This window comes from Dasypus novemcinctus, chromosome 6 (genome assembly GCF_030445035.2).
Source record: "Dasypus novemcinctus isolate mDasNov1 chromosome 6, mDasNov1.1.hap2, whole genome shotgun sequence".
In the NCBI taxonomy this organism is placed as follows: Eukaryota; Metazoa; Chordata; class Mammalia; order Cingulata; family Dasypodidae; genus Dasypus; species Dasypus novemcinctus.
In genome coordinates this window covers 97,728,798-97,748,537 of record NC_080678.1, presented here as the reverse complement: position 1 = coordinate 97,748,537, position 19,740 = coordinate 97,728,798, and positions in this window count along the sequence as shown.

The following is a 19,740-nucleotide window of genomic DNA, read 5'->3' as shown; positions in this document are numbered from 1 at the left end:
CCTTGAATATAAGCAAATTGATTCCTTCTATTTCATTCTTCTTTCTCAAAGCCATTTTAATTCTTCTAGGCTGGTTGTCTTTCCCAAAAAATTTTAGAGTAATCTTGTCTTTACCTACAAAGGATTTTTTTTTTAAAGAGTTATTTATTTACTTCCTCCCTCCATTGTCTGTTCTTTGTGTCCATTTGCTGTGTGTTCTTCTTTATCTGCTTTTCTTCTCTTTAGACAGCACCAGGAACCATCCTGGAACCTTCCGGAGTGGGAGAGAGGTGCTCAGTCTTTTGTGCTAACTCAGCTCCTGGTCTGTTGCATCTGTTTTAAAGATTTATTTATTTCCCCCTTTCCCTTCCCCCTCCCCCCACCTTGCTGCTTTTGCTGTGCCCATTCACTGTGTGATCTTCCGTATCTATTTCTCTTTTTTTCTTCTCTTACTTTTTCTCCTCTAAGATTCACCAGGATTTGATCCTGGGGATCTCTGATGTGGAGAGAGGTTCCCTGTCAGCTGTACCACCTCAGTTCCTGGTTTCTGCTGCACTTCACCTTGACTCTCCACACTTTGTGTCTCTTTTGTTGTGTCATCATCTTGCTGCATGACTCACTTGCATGGGCACTGGCTCACTGTGTGGGCACTCGGCTTGCCATGTGGGCACTGGCTCACCATGCAGGCACTGGCTCACCTTGCAGGCACTTGGCTCACCATGCAGGCACTGGCTCACCTTGCAGGCACTTGGCTCACCATGCACGCACTGGCTCACTGTGCAGGCACTGACTCACTATGTGGGCACTCATGTGGGCACTAGGCTCACCACATGGGCACTTGATTTGCTGTGTGGACACTCAGCTCACCATACAGGCATTTGGCTACTGTGTAAGCACTTGGCTCACTGTGTGGACACTCAGATCACCACGCAGGTACTGGCTCCCAGCACGCATGCTTTCTCTTCTTTTTCACCAGGAGAACCCAGGGATCAAATCCAAGTCCTCCCATATGGTAGGCGGAAACCCTATCACTTGAACAACATCCACTTCCCTGCTGCTCTCTTATTGTCTCTCCTCTTTATCTCTTTTGGTTGTATCATCTTGCTGCACCAGCTCTCTGCTAGAGCCACCACTTCTGAGCAGGCCAGCAGTCCTGCACAGACCATCACTCCACTTGGATCAGCTCACCACGTGGGCCAGCACTCTGTGTGTGTCAGCTCTCTGCTCAGCCCAGCTTTTCCTAGGAGGCCCTGGGAATCAAACCATGGACCTCCCATGTGGTAGATAGGAGCTCAATCACTTGAGCCGCATCCACTTCCCCTACAACAGATCTTGCTGGGATTTTTATAACAATTGTGTTAAACCTGTATTTTAATTGGGGGGGGCAGAATTAACATCTTTACAATACTGAATGTGTTATGTCTTTCCATTTTTTTAAAGAGTTTATTTGATTTCTTTATTAATATTTTGTAATTTTCAGCACACAAGTCCTGTGTGTTTTGTTAGATTTACACTTAATTTTTAAAAAGTGTATTTTTTATTTGTTTTTAAAAGATACTTAGATTCATAAAATGTTACATAAAAAATATAAGGGATTCCCATATGCCCCACTCCCCACACCTCTCACTTTTCCCCACATTAACTACTTCTTTCCTTAGTGTGGTACATTCATTTCAATTGATGAACACATTTTGGAGCATTGCCACTAAGCATGGATTATAGTTTACATTGTAGTTTACACTCTCTCCCACTCCATTCTGTAGGTTATGGTAGGATAGATAATGCCCTGTATCTGTCTTTGCAATGTCATTCAGGACAATTCAAGTCCTGAAAATGCCCCCTGATTTACAGTTAAGCTGTTAAATTTTTTGAATGATGGTATTGTATTTTCAATTTCAGTGTCTATGTGCCCACTGTTAGTACATAGAACTGCCATTGGTATTTTGCATGTTTTTCTTATATCCTGTGACCTTGCTGAAATCACTTATTAGATCTAGAGTATTTTTTGTAGATTCCATGTAATTTCTATACAAATAATCCTATTATCTGCAAATAGGAAAAGTTTTATATCATCCTTTCTGATTGGCATGCCTTATGTTTCCTTTTCTTGATTTATTGCCTAGCTAGAAGTTCCAGCACTATGTTGAATAAGAAAAGAGTGCCAATCTTGTGTTTTCACTGATGTTAGGGAGAAGGCGTTCAGTACTTCACCATTAAGTGTAAGGTTACCTGTAGGTTTTTTTGTAGATGTCATTTATCAAGTTGAGGAAGTTCTTCTCTCTTCCTATGTTTCTGAGAGCTTTTTTTTTCTCTGTCTGGTTGCACCATCATCTTTTTGGTGTGTTGCTTTGTCTCACAGGGGGCCTTGCACATCTCTGTGCCACACAGGGGCCTTGCACCTAACTGTGCGGGTCTGGGACGCCTCTTCTCTTTTCTCTTTTCTACCAGGAGGTCCCGGGGATCAACCCCAGGTCCTCCATATGGTAAGTGGGAGCTCAATTGCTTGAGCCATAGCTGCTTCCTTGTTTCTGGGAGCTTTTATCATGAACAGGAGTTGAATTTTGTCAAATGTTTTCTACATTGATTGTTACAATTATGTGATGTTTCTACTTCAGCCAGTTAATATGGTTGATGGTATTGATGGATTTTAAAATATTGAACCAGACTTGCACTTCTGAAATAAATGTCACATATGTTGTAAATCCTCATCATGTTTTGCTGAATTATATTTGCTTTTATTTTGTTAAGGAATTTTGCATCTATATTCATGAGGGATATTGTACTATTTTTGCCTGGTTTTGATATCTGGGAAATATCATCTTCATCAAATGAAATGGGAAGTTTTCTATTTTCTAGAAGAGATTGTATGAAACTTGTGTTATTTCTCTTTAAAATGTGTGCTAGACATTACCAGAAAAATATCTAGGCCTGGATTTTTTGTTGGGGTTGGGAAAGTTTTAAAAACTATGAATTTATTTTCTTTAATAGTTAAAAGGCTATTAAAATTACCAATTTCATGTTGGGTGAGTTGTAGTTTTTTCAAAAAGTTCTTGAAAAATTCAAGAAGTTCAAAATTGTCAAGTTAATTTGAATAGAAATTTCATAGTATTATTCTTTGACATCTGAAGGTCTGTGGGATATCATCTGTTTCATTGCTGATACTAGTAATTTGGATCTGCTCTTGTTTTTCCTTTGTCAATCTTGCTGGAGTTTGTCAATTTTATTGATCTTTTAAAAAAAACCAGCTCTTTGTTTCATTAATTTCCTCTACTGTTCTAATGCTTTCAATTTCACTGATTTATGCTCTTATCTGTATTATCTTTATTTCCTTCTTTCTGCTTACTTTAGGATTATTTTGCTCTTCATTTATAGTTCCTTGAGGTGCAGACTTATATTATTGATTTGAAACTTTTTTTAAAGATTTATTTTTTATTTCCCCCCACCCCAGGTGTCTGTTCTCTGTGTCTATTTGCTGCGTGTTCTTCTTTGTCTGCTTCTGTTGTTGTCAGTGGCACGGAAATCTGTGTTTCTTTTTGTTGCGTCATCTTGTTGTGTCAGCTCTCTGTGTGTGCAGCACCGTTCCTGGGCAGGCTGAACTTTCTTTCATGATGGGCGGCTCTCCTTATGGGGTGCACTGCTTGCGTGTGGGGCTCCCCTATGCAGGAACACCCTTGTGTGGCATGGCACTCCTTGCATACATCAGCACTGCATGTGGGCCAGCTCCATGCAGGTCAAGGAGGCCCGGGGTTTGAACTGCGGATCTCCCATGTGGTAGGTGGACACCCTAACCACTGGTCCTAGTCCACTTCCCTTTTCTTTTTTAATATATGAATTTAGTGTTACAAATTTCTTTCTCAGTGAAGGGGCTACTTTAGGGAATGAAAAGATGAGTACAGGATCTGGCAGAAAAGTATGGCCATGAAACACGTGGCCATGGAATTCCACCTGAAAATCCTCTGAGAGAAAGACTCCTACCAGAAAACATCTGGAAGAACCCATGAGAATTTTCCTTGATGGTCCAGGATTAAGGAAAAGCCCTGGATATTTTCAAGGGACCTTATCATTGCCTCCCCACCCAGGGCAATTGATGGGTAGGGTAATCAATGAATACAGCAAACAATTGAGACTCCTCCCATGAACATTAACAAGTGGGAGGAACAATTAATGGTTTAAAAATCAAGCACATAAGTTAAATTGTCCCTTTTTCCTCTCTCTACCTGGACCAATATGCAAGTATATCTGGGACCCATAATCTGTTATTTTCTCCCATTTCTTTCTCCCATTTCTTCTCCCATTTCCTTAATAAATTACTGGCCTAACTAAACTGGCATATTCTTAAATTCTTTTATGCAACATAGTCAAGAACCCAGAGGAAATCTGGCAACATCAGGATTACTTCAGCTATGTCCCAGAAAGTTTGATATGTTTTATTTTCACTTTCATTGATTTTAAAATGTATTTTTTTATTCCCCCTGAGATTTCCTCTTTTTTTTTAAGATTTATTTGTTTATTTCTCTCCCCTCCCTCCACTTGCTGTCTGTGTCCATTCGCTCTGTGTTCTTCTCTGTTTGCTTGTATTCTCATTATGTGGCTCCAGGAACACATCTTGTGATCTTCCAGAGTGGGAGAGAGGCACCCATTCTCTTGCACCACCTCAGCTCCCTGGTCTTGTGTCTCTTATTGTTTCTCCTTTGTGTCTCTTTTTGTTGTGTCATCCTGCTGCATCAGCTCTCCACGTGGGTCAGCACTGCTGCATGGGGTAGCACTCCTGCATGGGGCTGCACTCCTTGCACAGGGCAGCACTCTGCATGGGCCAGCTCATCACACAGGCCAGCTTGCCTTCACCAGGAGGCCCTGGGTGTCGAACCCTGGGCCTCCTCTATGATAGACGGGAGCCCAATCGCTTGAGCCACATCAATGTCCTGAGGATTCCTCTTTGACCCATGAATTTTTTACAAGTATGTTGCTGAGTTCCTAAGCATTTGGAAAATATTCTGTGGCATTTCTCTTGTTGATAGCTAATTGGATTCCATTGTGCTCAGCAAACACATTCTGTATGATTTTAGTTCTTTCAATTTTTTAAAGATGTGTTTTATGGCCCAGATCTTGTCTATATTGGTACATGTTCCATGGGTACTTGAAGAGAATGTGTATTTGCTTTTATTGTGTAGTGTTCTATAAATACTGATTAGATCTTGTTGATTGATGGTGATGTTGGGTTTTTCTATATCCTTGATGAGTTTTTGCCTGGTTTTGTCAATTGTTGAAGATGGCTATTGATGTCTTCAACTTTAAGTGTGGATTTGCCTATTTATCCATTCAGTTCTATCAGTTTCTGCCATACATATTGTGCAGTTTGGTTGTTGGATGCATACATATTTAAGTTTCCTATGTCTTCTTAGTGGATTAATACTTTTATCATTATATAATGTCCTTCTCTGTATTGGTAATTTTCTTTGCTCTGAAGCCCACCTTATCTGATATTTGTATAGACAATCCAGCTTTTCTTTGATTAATGTTTGCTTGATATATCATTTCCTATTCTTTTACTTGCCTCTATCATTATATTTGTAGTAAGATTATTTTAGATGGTATATAGTTATGTCATGTTTTAAAATGGACTCTGCCATTCTTTTTATTTCCCTCCATTTTTTTCTAATTAGAGCAATTATAGGTTTATGGGAACAGAGTTTTCCTTATCATTAACATTTTGCATTAGTGTGGTACCTTTGTTACAATTGATGAAACATTAATATTATATTAACTACAGTCCATAGTTTACATTAGGGTTCACTCTGTGTTGTACACATTATCTACTACTTAGTCATTTTAGCCACTTTCAGAAATACAGTTTCCAGAATACAATTGAAGTTGAAATACAGTTGAAATTGAAAGTAGCCACTTTCAAGAATACAATTGAATATTGTGCCTCTGTCACCACCAACCATTATCAAATTTTTCTTCACCACAAACAGAAACTCTGCACCAATAAAACATAAACTCCCCCATCACATCCATGGTAACCTGGATTCTAATTTCTGACTCTGAGTGCACATATTCTAATTAATTCAAATAAGTGAGATCATAAAATATTTATCCTTTTGTGTCTGGCTTATTTAACTCAACGTGATGTCTTCTTTGTTCATCCGTGTTGTCACATATATCAGAATGCCATTCATTTTCATGTCTGAACAATATTTCATTGTATGAGATATACCACATTTTTAAAATCCATTCATCTGTTGATGGACATTTTGGTTCCATTCACCTTTTGGAAATTGTTATTAATGCTGCTGTGATCATAGGCATGAGAACATCTGTTTGAATCTCTGCTTTATTTTCTTTGGAGTATATACCAAGAAGTGGTTGATGGGTCATAAGGTATTTCTGAGAAACTGCCAAACTGTTTCCAGGCTGCTGCAGCATTTTACATTTCCACAAACAATGTAAGGGTGTTCCTATTAATCCACATCCTCACCAACGCCTATTTTCCATTTTTAAAGTAGTAGCCATTCTAGTGTGTGTGAAATGTTATCTCACTCTGGTTTTGATTTGCATTTCCCTTAATGTTAATGGTGTTGAGCATCTTTCCATGTGCTTGTTTTCCCACTTCTTAATTGAGTTGTCTTTTTGTTGTTGAGTTGTAGAAATTCTTTATATATTCTAGATAATAAACTCTTATCAGAAATATGGTTTCCAAATATTTTCTACCATTCTTTTGGTTGTGTTTTACTTGCATGATAAAGTCCTTTGAAGCACAAGCGATTTTAATTTTGTTTTTTTAGGAGGTACCAGGGATTGAATCCAGGGCCTCATACCCTGGAAGTGGGTGCTCAACCACTGAGCTACATCCACTCCCCAATCAGAGCTGGCTTTTTCATTTGTTTGTTTTCAGGAGGTACTGGTGATTGAACCCAGAACCTTGTACATCTGAAGCAGGTGCTCGACCACTTGAGCTCTATCTGCTCCTCAAAAGATTTTAATTTTGATGAAGTTCCATCTATTTTTTTTCTTTTGTTGTCTGAGTTTTGGTGTAAAGTCTAAGAAAATATTTCCTAACTCAAGGTCCTAAAGATGTTTCCCTACGTTTCATTATTTTGCATATGGCTATCCAGTTTCCCAACATCATTTGTTGAAGAGAGTAACTTTTCCCAGTTGAGTGAATTGCCACTCTTGTAAAAAATCAGTTGGGGTAAGCAGATTTGGCTCAACTGATAGTGTCCGCCTACCACATGGGAGGTCCAGGTTCAAACCCAGGGCCTCCTGACCTGTATGCTGAACTGGCCCATGTGCAGGGCTGATGCATGCAAGGAGTGCCATGCCATGCAGGGGTGTTCCCCATGTAGGGGAGCCCCACGCTCAAGGAGTGCACCCTGTAAGGAGAACTGCCCAGCACAAAAAAAGCACAGCCTGCCCAGAGAGAGCTGCCACAGCAAGATTACACAAGAAAAAGAGACAGATTCCCAGTGCTGCTGACAAGAACCCAAGCAGACACAGAAGAACATGCAACAAATGAACACAGAGAGCAGACAATGGGGTGGAAGGAGAGAAGGATGGATAAATAAATAAATAAATAAATAAATAAATAAATAAATAAATAAATAAATAAATAAATAAATAATCTTTAAAAAAAATCAATTGGCCAGAGTTGTAAGGATTGATTTCTGAACTCTTAATTCAATTCCATTCATCTATATGTTTGTCCTTGTGCCAGAACTATGCTCTTTTGCTCAATGTAGCTTTGTAATAAGTTTTAAAATTGGGAAGCATGAGTCCTCAAACTTTGTTCTTCTTTTTCAAGATGGTTTTGGCTATTTGGGCACCTTACCCTTCTATACAATTTAAAAGAAAATAAGTTTTATAATCAGTTTTAAGATTGGGAAGTCTTCCAACTTCATTCTTCTTTTCCACGATGGCTTTAGCTATCCAGGTCCACTTACCTTCCTTATAAATTTGTTGATTGGCTTTTCTAGTTCTGCAAAGAAGGCTATTAGAATTTTGATTGGGATGGTGTTGAATCTGTAAATCATTTTGGGTAGAATTGACGTCTTAATATTAGTTAGTCTTCCTATTAATGAACACGAAATGTCCTTCCACTGATTTAGGTCTTTTAAAAATTTCTTTCAACAATGTTTTATAGTTTTCCATGTTCCAGACCTTTACATATTTGGTTATATTTATTCTTAGATATTTGACTATTTTAGTTGATGTTGTAATTTCTTGATTTCCTTTTCAGATTGTTCATTGTTAAAGATTTTTTTGTTTATTTATTTTTTACTGTTTTAAAATGACTTCTCAAATTTATTTAACTTGTGTATAACATGGTAGAGTATTGCATAAAAAGAAAAACATAGCCACCACTCACTACTTACTAAGCCTTGCAGACAGCTCTTGTTTAGGCAGCATGTTGGCAGAGACCACAGGATTTGCATTATCCCTTGAAAGATGGAACTCCAGCCACCACCAGAGTATTCTAGTTCAAAATTCAGTTTTTCAAAAAAGATTTATTTTATTTATTTCTCTCCTCTTCCCCCCATTGTCTGCTCCCTGAGTCCATTCGCTGTGTGTTCTTCTGCGTCCGTTTGCATTATCCAGCTGCACTGGGAAACTGCATCTCTTTTTGTTGTTGTGTCGTCTTGCTGTGTCAGCTCTCTGTGTGTGTGGCGCCACTCCTGGGTGGGCTGTGCTTTTTTCACATGGGGTGGCTCTCCTTGTAGGGTCCACTCCTTGCATGTGAGGCACCCCTATGTGGTGGCGCCCCTGCGTGGCATGGCACTCTTTGTGCATGGCAGCACTGTGAATGGGCTAGCTTACCACATGGGTCAGGAGGCCCTGAGGATCGAACCCTGGACCCTCCATATGGTAGATAGATGCTCTATCAGTTGAGCCATGTCTGCTTCCCAAAATTCAGTTTTATTAGAGATCTCAGCATAATAAAAAATTAGTGGATTCTTGCTTTTTCTTTAATTTTTCATTCCTATTTAGAAAAATGACTAGAGCAAAAACAACTATTTAACAGGGACTTGTCTCTAGAAGTCATTTACAAAGGTTTAAATCCAGGCTTTCTATCCTCTCTCCATCTTTTTTATTTTAAAATGAAAGGGTTTTGAAATATTTCAACCTGTACTCAGCTTGCTACACAAAGCCACTGCTTTCTCAAGTCTTATACATAATGCCGATTCGTTTCACAAACCTCTGGTCTTAAGTCCACGGGGGTGCCAGGCTGAAGAGCCCAGGGTGATGGCTGTTACAGAATCTTGTATTAATTGCAAGGCCAGTCATAATCCTAACCTTCAACAGTGGACAGCTGATTGCATCATATATTGTGTACACCAGGCTAAGATGAGAGAGTATACCAGACATACTTTGTCTGCTACTTGTTAGTTTATTTATTTTAAAAGAATCCAGATTACATAAAAGTTACATAAAAAACATAGGGGATTCCCATATGTCCCGTCTCTCCCCCTTCCATACTTTCCGATATAAACAATATCCTTCATTAGCGTGGTATATTTGTTACAATTGATGAACACATAGTGAACCATTGCCACTAACCATGGATTATAATTTACATTGTAGTTTAGACTTTGTTCCATGCAATTTTGTAAGTTTTGACAAAATATATAATGGCCTGTATCTGTTATTGCAATGCCATGCAGGACAATTCCAATGTCCCCAAAATGCCCCCATATTACACCTATTTTTCCTTCTCACTCCTCTCAGAATGTCTGGTGGCCACTTCCTCTACATCAATGATAAAAGTTCTTCCATTGCCAGAATAACAATAAGTCTATCGTAGAATAATAGTAAGTTTACTTTAGTCCATTGTTCATTCCCCAGCCTTGAGAATTTTGGGATGGTGATGCCCACTCTGTCTCTAATTACACTGGGGCTTATATCCCATGGGGCAGATGGGTGGAGCTATACTGAGACCAGCTCAGCAACAGGTTCGCTCAAATGGAAGGTGATGCAGTACTTAAGAAATAAAGGGACAGAAAGCAAGACACAAGAGAGAAAATAAAGTTGGAACCAGGGGACTCACAGCTTCTGGAACTGAGAGCCTCGATCCTAGTTTCCACATTGTATTCATTATAAATTACAAAGCAGTAGTTATCTATGTTTACTTTCAAGGCTGTTTGTTATTAGAATTGCCACATTTACAATAATAGGGAAGAGGCCATACAAAGTTCAAATGCCTCCTCATGCAGTTTTCATGCTGACAAGACAGTGCTCTGTCTAGTCAAGGCTGGTGTTCCTAAGCCCACACTTCTTATCTGCATCATGGAAACATTTTAACTTCAAGCCAAGTTCCCACATTCAAATTCAAGCTGTTTTCCCACATTTCCCCCTTTTTGTTTTTGCAAAGGAATAAATACAGCTTGGGCAGTTTCTTGTATTAATCCCTGGAGGGTTTGTAGGGTACATCTGAGGCCTAAACACATACAAAGCAGACAGGAACAGATAATTAACATACCTCCTATAACACCCCCTCCCCAACTCTAAGCCACATCATAGGGTTCAGGGATCTTAATCCCCCCACAATTCCTGTCATAGTTTGTGAGGCAGAAAGCAACTGCAAATGAGCATGTTGAATGCTTGTTATTTGGGCTTGTAATTGAGAAATATCTAAGCTTAAATTGCTTTTATGACCATGCAAATAATGTTTCACTGATTCCTAAGGAATATCACTGCTATTATATACATAGGGGTCACACAGAAACTAGATATATTCCAATCACATTGTAGGCATAAGTGCATATTTCCAGTTTGTAATTCTTCTCCCAAGCCCAAAGCTGTGTTTTATACATAATCTATAACTGCAGTAGACTATACAACAACAAACAATAAAAGTTCCAACTAGCAGACAGTTAATGAATAGACTTTCATTTCTCATTGGGCTTAAGATTCCCAACCAGCAGGGCTATATAGGCAAGTACTTGATCAAAAATGACCTCATTTTCCCAGTTTGTATAGTTTGAGGCATAGGCAGCGACAAATTGTTATTACTCCCCCATCTTGGGCTGTGGGGCAGCTGGAAGTTTATCTCATAAATTCAATGCCGTCATTGGTCCTGCTCTTAGCATCTTCACTGGACCTGGGGCCACAACTCAGTGTTGAATTTAAATTTAGTCCACTGTTTTGAGGATTCATTTTCTAGTCAGGAAATAGTAGCTGTCTTGTTATAAGAGTCCTGATGCAGTGTCTGCAGCAGTGAAAGCATACCTCATCCCTCCCAAGAGCAGGAGGGGTCAGATGTCACAGTCATTGCAGTGAGCATGAAGGACGCTCATGGGTGATGTCCATGAGCTGTTGGCAAGTAGCAGGCAGCTGGGTGTGCTGGGCTAGGCACCCCAAAGTCTGGTATCCATGATGTTCACCTTTCTGGTGGAGCCACTTTCCTTCTTTTCTGGTCTCAATGGTATGGCTCTGGATCTTCACAAAGGCATCAGCCTCAACAGTCCTGAAAGGAATGTTAGAGGAGTGGGCAGGGATATGATAGACAGTTACCTGTTGTTGCTGGCATGTGTCCCAGATATTCATCCACAGATCTCTCCCTCACAGAGGGTAATTCACAACAGCCCATTGTTTCTGAATTGTTTTTAATATTTGCAATCCACTCCTAGATAGGGATGACAGTCTTCAGAGTAACTGGACACTATTGGGTTAACTCTCACTTTCAGCAGGGCTTCCTATGCTACACACAATTGCTTATTTTATATTGTACTGCTGGTCCCTTCCCAGAATTGTGACTAAAACCCAAGGGGTACTTGTTTAGAATGTTGCTTTTACCACAAATCCCACCCAAAGCCAATATTGGGGCTGCCACATCCAATTCACAGGCTAAGTCAATGCCCACCTTCTCCCTCTTTCCTATTTTTTTATTTTTTAAAGCAGCCTGTGGAGGTCCTCCTACTCCCATGAAGGACCTTTCCTACTTAACACATGCAGTGGTTTTAGTATTTGAGCTAAGTGAGGGATGAATGATTTTTAGTTTTCCAAAAATATTACAAACTATATTAACATGAGAAAACATTGTACTTTGTCAGTTACAGCAGAGGGTATAGTTTGGTTTTGCCCAATCAAATAACTTAAGAATTTGGTAGAGCAGCAGGGGCTTTGTAGCCCGTGCCAACTGTTTGCTTATTTTAGGCTTTTAAGATAAGATACTGTTGTCTCTGATGTTTCTTTTAAATTTGAAAAAGGATTACTGGTTAATGTAATGTCATCGGTAGGGTTTCAGTCACAGATTTCTTCTAAGTAGCCAGGTTCTTTGCCACCAGGCCAGGGCAGATGGTCAGGCTCTGCACACAGCCTTGGGGAAGCACTGCAGAAGGACGTCGTTGGGTTTTCCACAGATAGGGGAATGCAGGCTGGCTTGACTTGTATAAGAAGATACTAAAGAAAGTCTTAGCAAGTTTTAAAATGAAGTGATAATGACACAGTTGGATATAGATTTTTTTGCAATAAGTGAGCAATATTTGGAACTGCTGTATTCAGTAGTGGTGTTACTTTTGTTTACAATAAGAGGTTGTTTCTGTGACACATACTATTAAAAAAAAAATAACTACAACCATGATTAACAACATTGTACTTTTGCTTAATATGCTGAAACATTGGTAAATTTTCAGGAATTTTATACACTTTTTAAGTATTCATATGAACTTTTACTCACACAACTTTAATTAACAGAGGGTGAAAGAATTCTTTTAATTTTATAACACTTTTAAACACTTTCCATTCAACTTATAACATATTAAAGGAACTTAACTATTTTATTACTTTAATTTTTTCAAGGTAAAAGATCAAATCTTCTGCAACAGTTTAAAATAAAAAGATATTTTTCAGGATCTGATTTTGAGAAAGCAGGTTTGAACATTATGTTCCTTTAAAAGTGATAAAACTTGTTTCTTTTTTTAAAAAACCAATGAAATGATAAGGTTAAACCATAAGAAGCTATTTTGATAAAACAGACTTTCTTTGTATACTGATTATTTAGGAGAAAAACTTTATAAACTTTTACTTTAAACAGACTAATGCCTTGAGAACTTTGTCACATTAACAGAGAAAGGAGAAAATTTTAACTTTGCATTAATATACTGTTTGATACTAAAGTATTATTTTAAAAGATTTATTTTATTTATTTTTCTCCCCTTCCCCCCGTTGTCTGTTCTCTCTGTCCATTCGCTGCATGTTCTTCTCTTTCTGCTTGCATTCTTGTCACATGGCACTGGGAAACAGTGTTGCTTTTTTGTTGTGTCATCTTGCTGGGTCAGCTCTCCATGTGTGTGGCACCACTCCTGAGTGGGCTGTGCTTTTTTCGCATGGGGTGGCTCTCCTTGCGGGGTGCACTTCTTGTGCATGGGGGACACCCCTTTGTGGCACAGCACTCCTTGTGTGCAGCAGCACTGCAAGTGGGCCAGCTCACCACATGGGTCAGGAGGCCCTGGGTATTGAACCCTGGACCCTCCAAATGGTAGGCGGATGCTCTCTCAGTTGAGCCACAAACACTTCCCTGGATACTAAAGCTTTTAAACCTTTATAGATAGACCCATTAAATCTTACTTAACTTTAACTATAAAAATTCCTTTTGCACGAACCTTCTGCACTCTCTGTATTCAGGTTTTGTTTCAAATTTTACTTTTTCTTAATAATCAAGTATCTTAGGACAAAATTATTTTCTGTTTCTGTAATAATAAAAGCACATTCTATACACTGTACCTACATAAATTATCAAAATGATTTTGGAAACTGTTTCCAATCAAACCTTTTATGACATACAATTACCATTAACACTAAACAAACTTGTTAAAATAATGATTCAGTTTGGTTATAAGCAAATATAACTTTTCTTTATTTCAAATACCTAGTAGCATGCAATACTAGAAACAGTCTTTTAAAAACAGGTTGACAGGGGAGGCTGACTGCCAACAAGTTTTCCTATTATAAAATTACTTTTTGTTATTATCAATTCCATTTTTGTTTAATAATGACTTCTTGGAATTAGCCATTTAAACACTATAATTCCAACAATGCATCCACAAACTTCTTATAATTATTTATAACCATATAGACTATAATTATTTTAAGACAAATTTCACCTTCACAGAACACATTCCCTTACTTAATGTTACCACAATACCTTCTACAACTTGCTATGTACATTCAAGTCTTGTCCTGCATATTTCCATTTTGATTTTATGAACACTAGCCATCTTCTTTTAGGATAAAATACACTTTTTTTTTAACAAACTTATTAAATTTCAGGCAGCAATACCACAAACTTTTTACCTTCTTTAATATTCATTTATGTTTTACAACCTTCATTTTACCCTGCAAAGAAAAATAAACTATTTATTTCAATTTAGGCAAGAACTTTTTTTTTTTAAGATTTTTAAAAAATTTTTTTCTCTCCTCTCCCCCCCGCCCAGTTTTCTTCTCTCTGTGTCCGTTTGTTGTGTGTTCTTCTGTGACCACTTCTATCCTTATCAGCAGGAATCTGTGTTTCTTTTTGTTGCATCATCTTGTTTGTCAGCTCTCTGTGTGTGCAGTGGCCATTTTTGGGCAGGCTGCACTTTCTTTCATGCTGGGCAGCTCTCCTTACAGAGCGTACTCCTTACATGTGGGGCTCCCTATGCAGGGGACACCCCTGTGTGGCATGGCATTCCTTGCGTGCATCAGCACTGTGCATGGACCAGCGCCACAAGGGTCAAGGAGGCCCGGGGTTTGAACTGGCAGACCTCCCATGTGGTAGCCAAGAACTATTTTTTTTTAAGAGACTTATCGTAATTTCATTAATTAAGGCTCACAACTTCTATCACTGTAGAGATCTTATTAACTTGTAAACTTATGTATTAATATAAACACTTAATTTTTGGCCATTTGAATAGAGCTGTTTTAGAAATTTTTATTTATCAATTTATATTATCGTCTGGAGCTATCAAAATACACACTGACATTGAACAAACAGACACAAAAACAATTACAACACACCAACAGAAACATAAAATGTACTAATTTGACCCATAATTCTTACTCTTTTGGTATAGCTGTTTCCAGGCCCTCCATCTTTTCACATCTTTGATTTTGCTGCTTTTAAGATGTCTCCTGGAATCTGGGTTGCCTGTAACATGCACCTTGTTCTTGGAAACATTTTTATTAGTAATCAGCAACCAGTTAAGATAACTTGAGCAGCATAAAAGCAGTTAAGCTTTTATTTAGCAGTTTAGACAGTCGGCACACATTTTTTGGATTACTGCTCTTTAAGACTATACTGAGACTTGAAGTTCAGGAGTAAGCTATTGATTCAAAACTGAAAATTCTTTTTAACACCTTGATAAAAATTTTGTACTAATTTTATTAATTTGGCCAAATAGGCCGAATCAGAATCAGCACAGAAGCAAAAGAGAACACTAATGTTGCCATGTTTTCTTCTTCTTCCAGCAGCTTAATTCTATTATCCCCCACTAGCCCACAAGCAGGAAGCACTGCTATTAATTCATCTTGCTAAGCCAAATATTCAGAAGTAGGAATTTTCTTAGTTGTATACCAGTATACCCAGCTGTGCCATTTCCAGACCCATCAGTAAAGATTGTAGGGGCATCAAGTATTGGATGAGACTTAGTTATTTTAGGTAAAATCCATTGAGTGCATTTAAGGAATTGTAATATATGATTTTTAGGATAATGATTGTCTATTTGTCCAATATAATCAGCAAAGGCTATTTGCCATTGTCAGTGATTTTGTAGGCAAGCCTCAACTTCTTTGCATAAAAGTGGGAGAATGATATGAGAAGGGTCCTGTCTGTGAAGGGCACGAGTGCATTCATGGCCTTTAAGTATAATCTGGGCCATAAAATCCACATAAAGAGATAACATTTTAATGATGCTATTAGGTAAAAATATCCATTCTACAATATGATCTTGTGTAAGGACTCCTGTGGGAGAGTGTAAGGAAGGTAAAATAAGCAATTGCTGCAACCGTTCTGGATTAATGCATTCAACTTGGGCACTTTGAATTTTTTTTCTATGAGTTTTAATTCTTGTTCTGTTTCTTTCATCAAAACCTGGGGGCTGTTAATTGAGGATCTCCTCGTAATAGGGAAAAAAGATTAGACAGCTCATATGTGGAAATGCCCATTTTGGGCCTCAGCCAATTTATATCTCCTAATAATTTTTACAAATCATTCAAAGGTTTAATAGAATCCTTATGAATCTGAACCTTCTGAGGCTTAATTGTAATTTTATCAGTGATAGTCCCAAGATAAGAAACAGGAGTAAACTTTTGAATTTTCTCAGGGGAAGTTTTTGGGTTATTTTAAGATTTATTTTTTATTTATTTCTCTCCCCATCCCCTTCCCCCACCATTGTCTGCTCTCTGTGTCCATTTGCTGTGTGTTCTTCTGTGTCTGCTTGTATTCTTGTCAGTGGCACCTGGAATCTGTGTCTCATTTTGTTCTGTCATCTTGCTGCATCAGCTCTCTGTGTGTGCTGCACCATTCCTGGACAGGCTGCACTTTTTTTGCACTGGGCGGCTCTCCTTACAGGGTGCACTCCTTGCACATGGGTCTCCCTTATGCAGGGGACACCCCTGCATGGCAGGGCACTCCTTGTGCACATCAGCACTGCGTGTGGGTCAGCTCATCCCAAGTGTCAGGAGGCCCAGGGTTTGAACCTTGGACCTCCCATGTGGTAGGTGGACGCCCTATCCATTGGGTCAAATCTGCTTCCTCTCAGGGGCAAGTTGTTTTTTTTTTTAAGATTTATTTCTTTATTTATTTCTCTCCCCTTCCCCCCCACCCTGGTTGTCTGTTCTCCGTGTCTATTTCCTGTGTCTACTTTGTCCACTTCTGTTATTGTTAGTGGCACAGGAATCTGTGTTTCTTTTTGTTGCATCATCTTGTGTGTCAGCTCTCTGTGTGTGTGGTGCCATTCCTGGGCAGGCTGCACTTTCTTTCGTGCTGGGCGGCTCTCCTTATGGGGCACACTTCTTGTGCATGGGGCTCCCCTATGCGGGGCACACCCCTGCATGGCACAGCACTCCTTGTGCGCATCAGCACTGGGCATAGGCCAGCTCCACACGGGTCAAAGAGGCCCAGGGTTTGAACTGTGGACCTCCCGTGTGGTAGATGGATGCCCTAACCACTGGGCCAAGTGTGCCTCCAAGGGGGCAAGTTTTAATCCTGCTGCAGTTAAGCTCTAAGGCCTGATATGCTAAAACTAGAGTTTGGGAAGAGTGAGCAGCACACTATATATCATCCATGTAATGTAGAATATAACAGGAAGGAAAAGCCAATCTGACTGGATCTAAGGCTTTAACCACAAAATTTTGACATATGAAAGGAGGTGTTGGTGGAGGGGAAAGTGACTTTCTAAAGTCAGTTAATGAAGGAGCTGAAGGCAAAACAACTTTAGATTTAGTATCATCAAAAGATTCAGTGGGAGGAACTTCCTTGCATTCGCTATCTTCGCTCTCCTCTTCCTCCTCTTCTGTTTGCAAGGGTTCCAAAACAAATTTCATTATAGTCCAAGTGGGCCAAATGGTAACAGGGAGTGGAACACATTGTACATGTAATTTTTAAAACTCTTTTGCCACTCTCTCCCAATCTCCTAATTCTAAATTTCCTATTGCCGGGAACCATGAGCAATATTTTTCTACAATCTGTAGGAGTTCTAAAATATGAGACTCACTGGCCTTGGCTCCTCCTGCCTGGAGGAGTTGTTTCAAGAGACAGACATATGGGCAATATTTTGTTGAACTGACACTGTTTCCCATCATAACCCTGAAAAATACTCAAGAGTATCCTTATTTACCAAGGACTTCAAAGGCCTTCTAAACTACTTGGGGCTCTGCGCTGTTACACCAACTTTAGTTTCACTCAAAGTGATCCTTCTTTGAGTCCCTCCCTGTTTGGGTACCAGTTGCTGAGACTAGCTCAGCAATAGGTTTGCTTGAATGGAAGGTGATACAGAACTTAAGAAATAAAGGGACAGAAAGCAAGACACAAGAGAGAAAATAAAGTTGGGGCCAGGGAACTCACAGCTTCTGGAACTGAGAGCCTTGATCCTAGTTTCTACATCACCCTTTTTTTTTTTTTATGTGAAGCTTTTCTACCTCTGGTTTCTTCCCTGTTAAGGTTTCTTGTTCTGCGAAATTAGATGGGGGTCTAAAGGTGTTTAACGCCAGAAAAATCCATTTTGCATAGGTTATCCAGTCAAAAGAAACCGGATTGATTGTGCACACTTCTTGCCAATAGTTCTGCCAAGGTCTCTCTCTCCCTTTTTCCCATGGGGTCTTTTTGTATGCACCATGCCTCAGGGGTCTGTGGTTCACCCAGGGTTTCTGCGGGCTTTGGTCCCTGCAGGTATTGTTGGGTTCTAACTTGCTGCTGTGACAGAAGGGACCCAGGCCACACTGCCTCTCATGACTCCCAAACTGCAGGACTGAGTGAGAGGGAGGGTTCCAGATCAGCGGGACTATGACAGAAATTTCCTGACTGATCTTGGAGATCATTTTTCTTCTTCTTTGATTCAGCAATTATGGAGTCCTTCTCCAGTCTCTGTCATCCTCCAGGGTTCTAATCAAGTGGAACTTGTCCTTTTATTTGTTGATTCTTAGGGGAGACTTTTCCAGAGGATGTCGTATGTCACCATGTTGATGACATCACTCTGTGAGCGGTTTCTTTCTTTTTTTTAAGATTCATTTTCTTTATTTGTTCACCTACTCCCTGTTGTTTCAGTGCTTGCTGTCTGCACTCTCTGTGTTCTTCTGTGTCTGCTTGTCTTCTCTTTAGGCAGCACCGGGAACCAATCCTGGGACCTTCTGGAGTGGGAGAGAGGTGCTCAATCTCTTGTGCCACCTCAGCTCCCTGGCCTGCTGCATCTCTTATAGTCTCTCCTCTGTGTCTCTCTCTTTTTTTAAAAGATTTTATTATTTTTATTTATTTCTCTCCCCTTCCTCCCCATTGTCCATTCTCTGTGTGTTCTTCTGTGTTCACTTACATTCTCATCAGGCGGCACTGGGATGTGTCTCTCTTTTGTTGTGTCATCTTGCTGCATCAGCTCTCTGTGTTTGCATTGCCACTCCTGTGATTTTGCCTGGGGTGGCTCTCCTTGTGGCGTGCACTCCTTGTGCATGGGGTTCCCCTATGTGGCGTCACCCCTGAGTGGCATGGCACTCCTTGTGTGAGGCTGCACTGCATGTGGGCCAGCTCACCACACGGGTCAGGAGGCCCTGGGTACCGAACCCTGGACCTCCTACATGGTAGGTAGATGCTCTGTCAGTTGAGCCACATCCACTTCAGTTCTGTATCTCTTTTTGTTGCATCATCTTGCTGCACCAGCTCTCTGCATGAGCCAGCACTCATATGTGGGCCAGCTTTCCTAAATGGGCCAGCCCTCCATGTGAGCCAGCACTCTGCATTGGCCAGCTCTCCACTCAGGCCAGCTTGCTGCATGAGGTCAGCTTGCATTTTACCAGGAGGCCCTGGGAGTCAAACCCTGGACCTTGTGTATGTTAGACAGGGGCCTGATTGCTTGAGCCACATCTGTTTCCCCATGAGCTGTTACTTGAATTTGTATCCAGCTAGTGCAGGGGTTCTTAAACTTTTTTTTCCACAGACCCCTTTGACAGTCATGTGAAAACCATGGACCCCTTCTCAGAATGTAGCAGCAGATAGATTTATGAGAGTAAACTAGTGTTGGGTCTAACAACTAATGTAATTTCAATATATGAATCAGTGTAAGTGATTTTTCAAGATACCTA